This window comes from Balaenoptera borealis (assembly GCF_965194805.1).
Source record: "Balaenoptera borealis genome assembly, chromosome: 5".
In the NCBI taxonomy this organism is placed as follows: domain Eukaryota; kingdom Metazoa; phylum Chordata; class Mammalia; order Artiodactyla; family Balaenopteridae; genus Balaenoptera; species Balaenoptera borealis.
The window spans coordinates 131,172,166-131,187,336 of record NC_138862.1 but is presented as its reverse complement, the minus strand read 5'-3'; the positions used below and the strand labels follow the sequence as shown (position 1 = coordinate 131,187,336).

General features: G+C 40.0%; 1 protein-coding gene and 1 long non-coding RNA gene across 4 annotated transcripts in view; both read right to left on the bottom strand.

Moving 5' to 3' along the window:
- The window catches only part of RYK (receptor like tyrosine kinase), a 100,976-nt gene that overhangs the window by 85,354 nt on the left and 451 nt on the right, over nt 1-15,171 (bottom strand). The window lies entirely within an intron of this gene.
- On the bottom strand, nt 1,132-15,163 carry LOC309629143. Its single transcript, XR_014244888.1, has 2 exons — nt 3,030-15,163; nt 1,132-2,818 (listed from the first exon to the last, which is right to left on the bottom strand). It is a non-coding gene; the product is annotated as an uncharacterized lncRNA (long non-coding RNA).

The following is a 15,171-nucleotide window of genomic DNA, read 5'->3' as shown; positions in this document are numbered from 1 at the left end:
AAGGTGGAAAGGGGCTCTGCGGGAAGGCAGGCAGGAACAAGGGCGAACAGCCCTGGATTGAAGAGGTAGCATTTTGTTATTAGAATGTACAGAATTTTTCTCTTCGAACCTAAGATGAAAAACATTTCAGTTCTTCGCCTATAATAATCGGACTTAAATTTCTCACTGCCAATTCCAGCAAAGTAGGAATGTTACTCTATTGTTAGAAAATATGACATTTGTTCATAAGTTATTTTTAAACAACCCAAATTCCAAGCTGAAAATCCAAGGTTATTTCTGCAAAACTCTCAACATCCATCAAGGAATATTCATTTTCCCCTAAACACTATTAAAAAAAGCTCAAGCTTAATTCAAGGCCTGTGTTCTACATGACCTGGTCTGTGTAGCTCAAGTTCAAATAACACAGTAGTTTAAAAATTATTCTAAACGATTTTAAAAGTTAACTATTGGTTTCCTAAGGCCACAACAATGGTCGATTAGTGCCAATGACCAAACCACGTCCCTTTAAAAAAGAGCCACCTTACAGCACATAACAAAATACATTCCAGGAGCTGTTCACATGTCTGTCTTCCCCACTACCTTGCACACCTCACAAGGAAGGCTGGGTGGGGTCTTAGGGTATTTGTAGGTACTCAAATGTTAGATGCATGAATGGCTGGCTGTAGATAAAAATCAACTACATCAAAGATAGATTTTAAGGGAAATGATGTTTTAAAGAAAACATCAGGAATCAGTTAAGGTAGAAAAACAAAAGTGATGTTGTAGAAACAGAACTAAAGCAGAGTTTTTGCTAATGAGCAGCTGAGTGACCTTTGGCAATCAATTATTTAACCACCTTCTCCAGGCATCAATTTTCTCAACTGTAAAACAAGGGAGTTAAACCAGATAAAGTTAAAGTCCCTCCTCAGCCCCAAAATTCTATTATTCTATGATATCATCCATGGTTTCCAAATGTCAGCCAAAACTCTATTATTCTATGATATCATCAATGGTTTCCAAATGCTAGTCAAAGCTTAAGTTAAAAATTTATTTAGTCAAAATAATCTTCTAGGTTCTGAGGACAGTGTGGTATACAAGCCAGAGAAAAAAAGCCAAAATCACTTACTATGTATGAAACCACTAAATACTCTGTATTTTAATCAATGCTGAAATTAAATAAATACAGAGCTCTTACTTCAAATTTTCCTGGTTTATGGGAACTAACAAACTGAAATAAATATAATAAAGTAACAATTTGTCCATCAAAATCTCATAAACCTAGCTATAGTCAAATTATACCTAGAAAATTAGCTGAGACCTAATATTTAACTACATCATAAGAAGGGAATTTACAAATGTTAGACTATAGGAAAGGGGCATCCTATCTTCATAATTAAAAATGAAAAAGCACATAAATCTTCAATCCCCATAGCTGTTTAAACAATATTCTTGTAGATTAAGTGAGATGTTTCATGTGATCTCTGCCCATTCATATTTTCCTCCTACATTTCTCCTGCAACCATAAGTGTCTGGATAGAAATGGGCTGAGAGTACACATGTACACACAGAGAGTATAAAAAGAATTAAAGTGAGCTTTTAAGAGAAAGAAGACGTCAACAATGGAAGACAAAGTAAATATGCCCCTCCCCTCCACCCCCTTCCTACAGGCTGCTTCCTCATCCCATGCCTAAAACTGGCTTCTTCAAAGGAAAGGCAAGTGGTCCATCCTTTGGTCCCTAAGAAGTGGCTAGGGGGTCAGTGTCAAGGAAGGGAACCTCCTGATCCTCTCAAGGAAAAGCCAGCATCTGCAATCACTGAGCACCTTTCCTCACTTTGCCACTTTAAGAAGAATACATGATGTGTGATCAAAATCAACAGCTCACTTAAAACAATCCACTGGAATGGCTATTAGTTGCCACTGCTTTAACAGATCAGGCTACAGGATACAACTATTCCAGTACCAAGCATCTCCCCTCCCGTATCTTCCATTTCAGTACATAACTTTGACCGTAATTCAGTGATCCCTGAAAATGGAAACCCAAAGCTCTCCATCACAAATGCTGTGCTCAGGTTTGCCTCTCTAGTACCTGTGATGATATGACCTTTGAGAGAAGTTGTGTGGAATCAAAGGGAGAGTGTGGTCACTCTTTTTTCTCTTCACGAGTATTGTCACTTTTGATTTCAAATGGATGACTCAAAAAATACCATCACCTTCCCCATCTGAAAATACTACAGCAGATGGATAAGAAATTATAGAGGGCTGACACTAAAACACAGGATCAGGGAACAAGATTTCACATCCAATTAATATAGCTGTCATCTTAAAAAAAAAATCCATAAAAGAATTCTCCCAAAGATGTGATTTGTACCACAACTGCAAAGATGTGAAAGGTGCTCCCCAATTCCTATGTAAGAATAGTAAGTAACAAAAACATAACCCATAATCTCTAGCACTATAACATAAAATATGAAGCATGCCCTGCCATAGCGTGAGAATGTTCTAGTATCTGGTAAAATGATACTCTGGAAAATAATTTATCATTGGTTCCTGCACTATTTAAAGAAGAAAATGATCTCACCAAGCTCATGCATGCATTGCAAGTACAGCTCTAGAGTAGAGACGGAGTAATTTACTCACAGTTTGACATAACTACCATTCAATTTCTTTCATAGCCAACTCCTAATAGGAGCACACACTCTCAGTCAGCCGTGGAGGCCATTAGTAACTTAGAGTTGGCTATTATGGCCAGGGGCTCAAAGCACAATGGAGAACTCACAAACATCGTTCCTCCCTGCCAGCAACTCCAAGTGCTAACTTGGAGTCCAGTTCCAAAGCTACCTGAGCTGATCTCAGCTCGGTGCTTTGTGACCACCTAGAGGGGTGGGATGGGGAGGGTGGGAGGGAGGGAGATGCAAGAGGGAAGAGAAATGGGAACATATTGTATATGTATAACTGATTCACTTTGTTATAAAGCAGAAGCTAACACACCATTGTAAGGCAATTATACTTCAATAAAGATGTTTAAAAAAAAAAAAAAAAAAAAAGCTACCTGAATTCTTTTCTAAGGCAAGTCACTTAGCTCTCTGCTAGAAGTTAGTGCCATGAGGCCAGGAATCTATATCTGTTTTATTCACCAAAACATGTCAAGCCCCTAAAATAAGGTCTAGTGTGCATTCAATAAGTTAATTGCTCAGCGAGTGATAAATGTTGCTACCCAAGGCAATCAACCAGGTGATGTCTAAGTGACCTCTCTTTCTAACATTCTATGATTTGAGTTTTTATCCAAAAACATACAAATCCCCCACCAACAACTAAAATAAATTATTTTGAGGATTATGTAGCATTTTCATATACATTACGGCAATATGATAACAGACATCCTGCTATACATCTCATGTATGAGGAAACCAACACTCAGAAACATTAATTACTTGCCTACCCACATATAACAGAAGGAGGAGATGGACTTAAAACTCAAATATGCAGATTCCAAATCCAATATTTTCCCACACCATGTTATCTACTATAAACCCACATTTGTGCACATGTGCATGCATGCGTAGGTATACAACCTTAGAGCTTTTTCTTGAAATTAGACTAAATTCTCTCCTTTAACAAGTAATCTAAGGAGTTAAACAACTTTAGAAAAGATGCAAACAATCAAAAAGATAATCCTTGGCCATTTCCACTTCTGGACAAGATAGAATAACAGGACCAGATTAACCCTCTCGTCTGAAATAATCAAAAAACAGACAAAATATATGAGAGTTCAGAAAGACAAAGACAGCTAGAGTACGTAGGACAAAGTACCAGAGAACAGAGAGCTACACAGAGAGAGAATTTCCAAGATCTGCAGAGGGTTGCCCCTCGAGCCTTCAGCTGAGTACTGATCATGCATAAGGAAACTACACAAGGACAGAGAAAAAATAAAAGGTTAACAGTGCATAGCACTTCATACATTTTGGAATATCACCTATTCCCACCAGCCAGACTGGAAAACCTCATGAGTCACAGGTCAATGGAGAAAGTACATGGAAGGGTCTTGACTCAGTAGTGGGGAATAATTGGACCTACACTGAGCACTGCTCCTGTCTTATCTAACAAGTCTTAAAAGCAAGACCTGAAAAGATCAAACTGCTTCCAAGTAACTTAACTGAGTCCCAGAACAAAATATAAGAATAATTACAGGAATACAAAAATATCCAGCACCCAACAGGGTAAAATTCATAATGTCTGCCATCTAGTCAAAAACTACCAGGCATGTAAAAAAGCAAAATAAGTAGATAGACAAATAGATGACAGATCAACTGAAACCAACCCAGAACTGGCAGATGTTAGAATCAGCAGACATTAAAACAACTATTGTAACTGTACCCCACAAAAAGTTAAGTAGAAACATGGAAGATATAAAAAGACCCAAATCAAATTCCTAGAGATGAAAACTGCAATGTAGGAGATGAAAAAATACACTGGCTAGGATTAACAGCAGGTTAGCATTTCAGAAGAAAAGATTAGAAATTCTGTTTTCCAGCTTTTAATTATTTTGCCAGAATCTCTCTTGAATATTTTACATCCTTCAACTGTAGTGTGGACCAGCAGTCTGCTGAGAGACAGCTATGTGCCAAGCCATGAGGTAGCCTTAATGCAGTAGGGAAACTATAGAACATGATGGGTACAGTGACACAGATGTGTTTGTACACGGTATAGAGCTATGGAAGCCAAGACGGGGGGCACCTTATCCAGAGGGGGGGGTTCAGGGGACAGAGACTTGGGAAAATTAGGCAACTTCAAAGGAAATAAGCTATTAAAACTAAGTTATTTAAACTTACATTCATAAGTTCAGTCCAATCCCCTTTTGGATAATAACTTAGCGGGCAATGGGAAATGATCAAGAGAATGATGACCCCAGTAAGGCACAAGATAGTGAATCCAAAAAAACAACAAAAAAAAAGAAAATATGATTCATTCATTTATTCATTCACTGAACTTTCACTGCATATCTTACTATATGCCAGGTACTGATTTAGGTGCTGGGCATACAGAGTGGAACAATATAAAAGGTCTCTACTCAAACAGAATTAGCCTTCCTACAGAGGGAGATGGAAACAACAAAAGTATCAGGTACTTAAAAGAAAACAGGGTGGGGGCTTCCCTGGTGGCACAGTGGTTAAGAATCCGCCTGCCAATGCAGGGGACATGGGTTCAAGGCCTGGTCCAGGAAGATTTCACATGCCGCGGAGCAACTAAGCCCGTGCGCCACAACTACTGAGCCTGCACTCTAGAGCCCGCGAGCCACAACTACTGAGCCTGTGTGCCACAACTACTGAAGCCCGTGCGCCTAGAGCCCGTGCTCTGCAACAAGAGAAGCCACCTCAATAAGAAGCCTGCGCACCGCAACGAAGAGTAGCCCCTGCTCGCCGCAACTAGAGAAAGGCCGCACGCAACAACGAAGACCCAATGTAGCCACAAATTAATTAATTAATTAATTAAAAAAAAAAAGAAAACAGGGTGACAGAACAGAGTGGCACTGAGGGTCAACCCTAGGAAGGCAAGGCTCTCTGAGGAAGTAACATTAAGCTGAGATCTAGAAGGCTCCAGCTATGTAAAGATCTAGGAAAAGTACATAAGGAAGAGCAACCATCGAATGCAGACCCTAGGGTGAGAAAAGCTTGGCACCAAAGGAACTGAACGGTGGTATGGTGGGGAGCAGGGACAAGGGAAGAAACAGGTGGCAGGCAAGAGTCTTTACATAAACATTCATTTAGAAATCAGGAAGATCTAAGTCTAGATATTTGGTATTTATGAATTACTGTTAATTTCTTAGGTGTGATAATAGTTATTACAAAATTTTAAAGAATTCCTATCTTTTAGAGATACACACCAAAAAATTTTTTACAAAATTTTATGTCTGAGTTTGCTTCAAAATAATCCAAGCAGAAGATGAGGGGGAGTAGGACAAGGGAGCAGATTGGGGAGTGGAGAGGTACAGACCAAACAAAACTGGCCATGAGCTGATAATTGTTGAAGCAGGATGATGGATACATAGAGGTTCATTATACTATTCTGTCTATTTTTGAATGTTTGAAATTTTACATAATAAATACATTTTTAAAAACAAACTTATTTAAAATATAAGGAAAGGTATTAATAAATATAAATGCCCCCCTTCACAGGGGACTTATTAGGGCTGCAAAATTATTCTATATGATACTATAGTGGATGCATTTGTCAAAACCCATATAACTGCAACAGAATAAACCTTAATGTATGCAAATTTTTTTTAAATTCAGGGGGCAGGAGGAGTTGGATGAAGGTAATCAAAAAGTACAAACTTCCAGTTATAAGATAAATAAGTACTAAGGATAGAATGTACATGATAAAGATAATTAACACTGCTATATGTTATATATGAACCCTGTTAGGAGAGGAAATCTAAGAGTTCTCATCACAAGGAATGAAATTTTTTTTCTCTTTCTTTAGTATTTTATCTATATGAGATGATGATGTTCACTAAACCTACTGTGGTTAATTATTTCATAATGTATGTAAGTCAAATCATTATGCTGGACACCTTAAACTTACACAGTGCTTTATGTCAATTAAATCTCAATAAAACTGGAAGGAAAGAAAATCACGTAGGAGGTCAAAGAATCCTAGGATGAAATACAGAATGTTAATAGATGCCCCCTTCCAGAACCAGCTTTTGAGGGATTCAGATGTACCCATAAGCTTTCATCAGGGGGTCCTGTAAGGTCCTCAAAGTCTAAGAACCTCCATCACAGTGTGCAAAACTTAGTATGTGTGGGATCCACACCCTTGTCTAGGAAAAGGCCCTAAGGCTTTCACAAAATAAGGTTGAGAACCACTGATATTTCTCTTGCCAGCAACTTCCTAGCTGAAAAGTGAGTTGCCATTGTTCTTAAACCTAACGGTAATATCTCACTGCCATCATTTGCCTTCCCTGCAAGGACATTACTACACAGCCATTACCACAAGTAAATAATTTACCACCAGTGAATTTTACAACTCTGAAAGAAAGTTGTGACAGGTACCCCAAAAAAAGGAAAGGTGGCAAATTATGTCTGTCTCCTTCACAGTATCACCTTGTTGGGACTTCCCTGGTGGCGCAGTGGTTAAGAAATCCGCCTGCCAATGCAGGGGACACGGGTTTGAGCCCTGGGCCGGGAAGATCCCACATGCCGCGGAGCAACTAAGCCCATGCGCCACAACTACTGAGCCTGCTCTCTAGAGCACGCAAGCCACAACTACTGAACCCGTGTGCCACAACTACTGAAGCCCGCGCACCTAGAGCCCGTGCTCTGCAACAAGAGAAGCCACCGCAATGAGAAGCCTGCGCACCATAATGAAGAGTAGCCCCCGCTCGCCACAACTAAAGAAAGCCCGCGCACAGCAGCAAAGACCCAACGTGGCCAAAAATGAATAAATTTATTTTTTAAAAAAATCACCTTGTTACAATACTATATTTCATTTAATCTAAAATGCACCATTATTTTTTGTGCCACTAAGAAAGAAAAAAGCTGTCAATTAACTGATGATTCACCATTGATTGTAAAATGGTTCCAATTTCAGAGATGTTCAAATGTGAAAAAGCCGTACATCTTACAATTCATGTAACATGCCATTCAAAAACCTCACTGGCTGGGCCCCATCTCAGATCTCCTAAACAAATTGCTCAGAGTAGGTACAGGAATCTGTACTTTGTTTAAGCCCCTCAGATGATCTGGTTAGATAAAGACTAAACTGTTAACTTTCAGAGGCAGCAGAGTAGAGAAGGCATGCACTTTAGAGTCATATAGCCCTAGACATCTCTGTGACCTCCAGCAAATTCTGTAATTTCCCAGAGCCTCAGCTTTATCTATAGAAAAATGCCAATGCCATCTACTTCCAGTGGTTGATAAAATAAAAGAAAATATGTGAAATACTTGACACAGAGCAAGACATATTTATATAAGAACATGTTCATTATTTATGAACAAGACACAACATATCTGTCTTATGAACAAGAATGGGACCTATTAAATTACTTTTCAGAAATATTCTACCATTCAGCACTGTCACTTGCTGGGCACAGTTAAGAAGAATCAATTAATAAGTGTTTATTACTTAATTCAGCAATATACACATTTGTTTTGGCACACCACATTTTTAGAGGTCCTACATAAATGAAAGCTGTTTAATAACATCTTGATTAGAAAACACTGTACTTGATGTACATCAACAATAACACAAAAAAGCATACTTTTAAGCATAATATAATTTCAGGGTAGCTAATGGCTCTACTTCATGTCAAGGTTTTGTTTTGTTTTGTTTTAGTATGTATAGCTGGCAAGTTTTTTTCAGAACGCTGGCATAACTGTGTTAAAACCCCAAAAGTAATGCTGTGGAATTTCTCAATTTGTGATGCTCAAAAAAATACCCACATGTTTCATTTGTTTCTAAGATGATCCTTAAAATCCAAACAGTGTTTCAGGCAGCACCTTCAGAACTGACTAGTCAACTCAGGATATGACTCACAGGGGACAGGTTAGCCATAACTGGACAGAGTTCTCCCACATGTGTAGCATGAAGACGGAAAAAAAACCCTCAAAACCCACAATTGCACAATGTCTCAGTCTTGCTCTCCCAGTGAAGAACACATGGATTCAGATTAATGCTGCATCAATGCCACCAACCCTACCCAAACGCCCAGGATTAAGAGTGTGCTGCAAGGTGCTAACCCACCTCCACCAGCACCCACCTCCTCAAAGTTTGGGCAGTGGCACGATATGCCAGACACCAGCAGAGAGGACACCCTCACTGCCCTCCCCCAAACACTTGGCCTGAGGTTGCAGAGGAAGAGAGGTGCTGGGAGGAGAGGAACACGTGGCTCATCTCATCTTTCTTTTTCCTCAACCATTTCCCAAAAAGAGTCCTTCAGTTCAGCTGCCCAAATCTGAAACTCAGATTCCTCTGTGACTCCTCCCTCTTCTTTAGCCCTCAGGTGTCCTCCACTAAGTCTTCTCCAAACTCCCAGAAAATTCCTCACAAATCCATCCCACCCCCCCTCAACTGCCCTAGTTGATTCCTCTTACCAGCACAAGGCTGACTCTGTCCCATTTCCCAGATCCAGCTTTTCAGTCTTCAAGCCACCCTTTTCACTGGGGCCGAAGCTGTCTTTTCTATAACCCAGTCCTCTCTGTGTACTCTCCTTTCCTAAGCTCAACAGTTCCTCGTTACCTATAAAATAAACTTCAAATTCCTAACCCAATTTCAACCTACCTCCCAGCTTTATATTCTGCCACTCCCTGGTTTTGCCAAATTTTCTCACCTTAGCCTACTCCTTGAATTCACACACATCTGCTTCCATACAGCTATGGCTTTGTTCGCGCTATTTTCTCTGCCTGACATGAAATACTCCTCTTTTCTGTCTTTCAAGTTCATCCTTCAAGATGAGGCTCAAATGTCTCCTTTCCTGGAACACATTCCTGAAAGCCCCTAAGCCTCTCCACTCCCCCTCCTTCTACAGTCAAACGTAATCATTCCCACAACAACTTATATCAATCAGCAGTATAACTCTTATCTCAGTGTTATAGTTGTAGATACAACTCTTAGCCTCCCCTACGAAATTTTGAGTTCTTCAAGAAAAGGAATTCAGTAATTTTGAATTGCCATTTTCTACCACAATATATGGTACTTGGTTGGGCTTCAAAAATTTTTACTGGACTGATTTGGGGAGCAATGATCTCAACTAGTATTGAACTGATTTTAAAAAAGATGTGAACAATGCTTAACTCTTTCAGAGGATATTTATTTTAACGGAGAGGCAAGCTATCCAAAGTGAATTTCTAACTGGTGTGAGGCGGAGTCTATTCTCAGAAGTTCCCCTGACTCCTACAGATTCCCTATCACCACCATCACCGCTGCCATGACCAGTTTATATCATACCCCCCACCCATCAGCATTTTATTCCCACACCCCTAGTACTGCCCCAGACACAGACTGATTTCACCAGCTCTGGACTTCCAGGGAACTCAGCTATTAGAATTATCAAGTAGATAGAGAACAGGAGAGAAAGCAGATAATAATCAAGACCACAAACGAGCACATGTGGCAGCAGGCTTGCCGATTCTACTCCTTAAGCATTTCGGTTAATCACAGCTCCTCCAGAGCTGACAAAGAGGCAATATGGATTCCAGACTGAGTCAAGACCTGGCCCTCTACTCACTGCCCAAAGGGCCCCAGATCAGTCCTCATCAGTAAAATGGAGAAATGGATGCCTACATTGCAGCCTAAGCAGGGCCTGGGGACACAGGGACGCCACATAAAGCTTCTGAGGCTTTTGGAGTCTCTATACCGATGGACTTCCATCAAGACTGCATGCCCTACTACCAAGGAATGAACTAGTTACACACTTCCTGCAAATCTGTTTCCTCATCTATATCATGGAAGTAACAATACACACCAAAACAGGGATTACCTTTGTACCTGACACAGGCAAAAGACTGCCACACGTCAGCAGCACTCTAAATTCAAGTGTCAACCATTTCTGTGACCACCACCACTACTCTTCCTAATATTGTTAGCACCAAAAAACTACACATCAGCAGCTCTTCAATAGTCAAAGCCCAACCATTTACACATTGTGGAATGACCACTTGCCTTTACCCCCATCCTGCTAGGACTCCTCTAAAATGACAGTAATGAAATCACAAAGACATTAAACCACAAACACAGAAAGGGAAAGAAGACAACGCAACATATATTTCAACAAACTTTTGCAAGATGGGAAGCAGTTGAAGGAGTGGTCACTGCCTCTCAGGACCTCTGGAGGGACTCAGCCCTGGATGCAACAAGGGCCACCAAAGGCTGGCCTGAGGCTCTGGCCTGTCAAAGGGGGAGCCTCTGATGAGGGGCATTCAAAGCAGTTGGGCCCCCAGGTCCAGCAAGAGACCCAAAGTTTTTCTGAAGAAACTGAACCACAGAGGCAGGAGGCTGGTGTACCACCAAGCACACCAGAGGCAGCAGACTGCAGGTGTCTTCTCTGCAGACACTGACCAGTCCCAAAGAAGACGTGAAGGTGCTGATGTGTGTGTGTGCGGGGGGACTCCCAATGAAAAGTTCACCCACATTCCAAGGGAGGCCAGAAGACCACCCACCTACCCACCCACAAGATTGCCCTCCCCTAATCAACTTTTCAGCATCTCACTCTTAATTATAGACAGCCAAGGATCAACAGATACTATCTAAATGAACAGAAAAAGAACTCTGAAATGAACAGGCACATTGGAGGAAGCAGAAGAAATATTTTAAAAATGTTAAACATACAGAAAAAATTAAAAACAACAAACACATGCCTCAAAGATAAGTGAAGATAATACATCCATAAAATTAGAATAAAATGAAATGGAAATGGAAACAGAGAACAAAAAGAGTTCTAAAATTTAAAATCACCATCATTAAAATTTTAAAAATAAAAGAGCTTGGAAGACAAAAATTGAGAAAATTTCCCCCTCTTCCCACCTCCAAACATAGAGATATAAATAAGAGGCAACATACGTTGAGTATCTGAAGATCAATTCCAGAAAAGTCAATAACCAAACCAATAGATATCTCAGAAACAAACAAAAAAAAGTGATGGGTAGGAAATTATCAGAAGTAAGAGACATTTTTGAAAACTGAAGGATATGAGTCTCTAGATTGAAAGGGCTCACTAAGCCTAGAAGGACCACAAACAGAAGGAAGGACCCACACAGAAGCTGATAAAATTACAGAATTTTTTTAAAGACAAAGACCCTAAGCTCAAAAAACAGAAAACAAACAAACAACAACAACCAAAAAAGAAAAAAAACACACAAGGAAAAAAAGGGATCAGAATGACTTTGGATTTTTCATCAGAAACCCTTAAAGCCAGAAAACTGTGTAAAAATGCCACCAAAAATCGTGGAAATATACATATATTTTTCTGTCTAATATTCTAAATTCAGCCAAATCACCTATAAAGCATGAGGATAGGATAGACACCTTCAGACATGTAAGGCCTCAAATTATTTACCTCCCATGCAACCCTTCTCAGTAAGCTACTGAGGATATACTTTAGCAAAATGAAGCAAACAAAGAAAAAGGAAGACAGAAGATCCAGGGAACAGAGGCTCCAAGACAGGAGAGAAGAGTACAGAATCTGCAGGAAAAATAATCCTACTGTCCAGATTGGAAGAAGAGGATGGAAGGCTCCAAAGCAGGGAGTCTCTAAGAGGAAACCAAGTGAAAGTGATAGATGATTTGATGTGTTACCTGGAAAAAAAATATCAAAAGGCATTTAACATATTTCTTGGAGTGTATGAGAGAATGTAGCCATAGATACAGCAAAGACTCAAAAAGTTTATAAGTCACTTACTTGCTCCAGGAAAAACAATAACATACAGGAAAAGAAAACATAACCATGGGTCACTATTTAACTCACAAGTGAGTTTATATATGTGTGTGTGTGTACATATATGTACATGTATACATATAATAATGTATAATAAAAATTTACAATATAAATATATACACAATAATCTAAATACAGACTGCTGGTTTTACCAAAAATGATGTAACTATATTGGGGGGGTTTGGGCAAGAGAAGAGGGCAACTGCTCAGTTATGATACTAGGAAGTGAAATGCTTATTCTACATTGATTTCAAAATATGAAAAGTAAAAAAAACAGGAAAAAAAAAAAAAAGAGCTAGCTTGGGATAGTAGCTTCCACTGGAAAGCAGGGCCTGGAAGATAAAAAGGCCAAAGGCAGAAGACTGCTGTTTTTTCATTTGAGGTCTTTTAGCACTATTTGATTTCTTTTTTTAACTATGTGCATATACGAATTGGATTAAAACAACTTATTCTCATGTCAAGAACAATCAGTTCAATTTATAAAGATGTCACTACCAACTTCATTTATAAGTCTCACACTTGGAATTGCAAATTCATTGTCTTAGAAATATTATAAAGTGATGGTTAGTTTCCCAAGTCAGCTTTCAGAAGGCATTTAACCCATAATGATATGAAAACATGGTACAAAGTATTTCAAGTAGTCTTAAATACCATAAGCATAAGAGTTCCTGTGGGAAACTGCATTCTGAGAAATCAGTATGCCTGATATACATCTCAGTCCCACCTAATTGTTCTTCCCCAGCCAAGGGCAGCCAAAAAATAAAGTCAGAATAGATGAGGAAGATGGAAGGAAGGAGAGGACCTGGATCTGGCAGGATGGAGAGTCAAGAGACCCACTGTAACAGGTCAACTCTGTCTGCATTAGAGAAAATACTACTGAAGGTTCCCCTTGTCCCAGATGTGGACCAAGGTTGATCAGTAAGGAAATCCTCCCTCCCCTCTTCCCAACAGCTCATTCCTGAGCACAAACTGGATGCTCATCAATCAGGTAACAAATACATCATTTCAAGTACTAATTAGCAATGATTTCTTTTCCACCATGCCATAATCAAACTTCTAAATAAATACTTTTATTTCATTCAATGAAACTTGCAACTTGAAACTTGTTGTGGCCTATGTCAACACTATGTTTGATTATTTTTTAAAAAAGATTATTAAATGTGTGACCTTGAGCAAGTTAAAGTCTCACTTTGCTCATCTCTAAAAGAGGAATAATGATATTCACCTCACTGGGTCACAAGAAAATTAGAGGAAATAATGTGTATAAAACATGCAGGGGGAAGTATATGGCAGGCACTCAATCAGTGTCAGCCTCTGGTTGTGCCATGTCCCCTACCTCAATTAGTTTCTTACATGTAAACAAAGTCACAAATTATATACACGCTTTTAACCAAAAAACCTTTACAAAACCATGCATAATACATTAATATTTTTAAAATTAATGTTATGAGTCAATTTATAAGCATTCATTATTTTTCCTAAACCTTAGTCTTGTTTCAAGTACTAATCCAATTTGTTATTTTAATTTAGCTAAATTAAATTCAGCTAATTCCGCTAGACTAAAAAGAGGATTATAGAATGGCAGGACATGATAAAAACACAGCATTCTTTGGTTAAAGGGGACAAACCCGTATATATAACAATGTCTAAACAGCCTGCTTAAAAGCAGTTCCATTTTAACACTGAGTGGACTTCAGTAGACCTCAAGAAAGTCTTGTAACAAAAAAAATTGAATAAAATGACAGCTAATGGATGCTTAAAAGAATCATTTTTCCCCTCAAACACTTAGACGCACCAAAAATCTGAGATGAAATAAAGATGAAAAAAAAATGTGGTTTTCTGGCCCATAATACACAAAAGAAAGTGAATGTCTAGCTATCTGCAACTACCAAAGACTTCCCATTTGGGGCCATTTCTATCAGACCTTCCTCTAAGGGGTCATTTCCAGAATCCACAAAGTCACATTTTTCAAATTAATTCCCCAATGACAAAGCTAATTAGGTAGCACAGAACCACCAACTGACCCAAAACCAAGTTCTCCTTTTCTTACAAGGTATTCTAAGTAGAAGAGTGGCCCAGAAATTCAGGATCAGTCCAAACTCCAACACATCCAAGACAAGAACCAAAAAGGTAGTGAAGAAGCTAAAAGGTCGGCTACCTGGAGATTCATTCACTATTGTAAAATACGCTTATCGGTCCCAAGATTTGGAGACTGCCACGAACATGTAGTGCCCTTATAACCAATCTCTGTCTCTCATTTAAAAACAAAACAAAACAAAAAACTACGATAACCAGAAAGTATGAGCACCGTAGTGTGGCCTCTACTGCAGCATCAAAACCACAGCAGATTTAACCTAAATAAAACGTGGATTTCGAGTATCCAAAATCCAGGGCCCTAGAGTGACACGTTGAGGAAAGGTCAAAGAAACTTGGAGTGGCAGGGAAGAGTCTGCCTCTAGGGAATAAGGCGAAAGGCTAAAGAGGCTGTAAACAGGCTGGAATGGGGTAGATCGCCGGGGGCCGAGGGGTCCCCGGGTCTTTCCGCGGCGTGCGGGGGAGGCCGGAAGGCTGGCCCAGGGCGGGGGCCGGGCAGGGACCACACCTCCCGGCCAGCAAGGCAGGCAAAGGCCGGGGCCCGGAGGCGACCCGGGGCGCTGGGGCCGGCCCGCCCGCGGTCCAGGTCGCGCGGACTGGGCCGCCGGCGGCCGGAAGCACCGGGGCCCGACCCTACCTGCCCGCCCCGGCGCAGGCGGTCCCACTC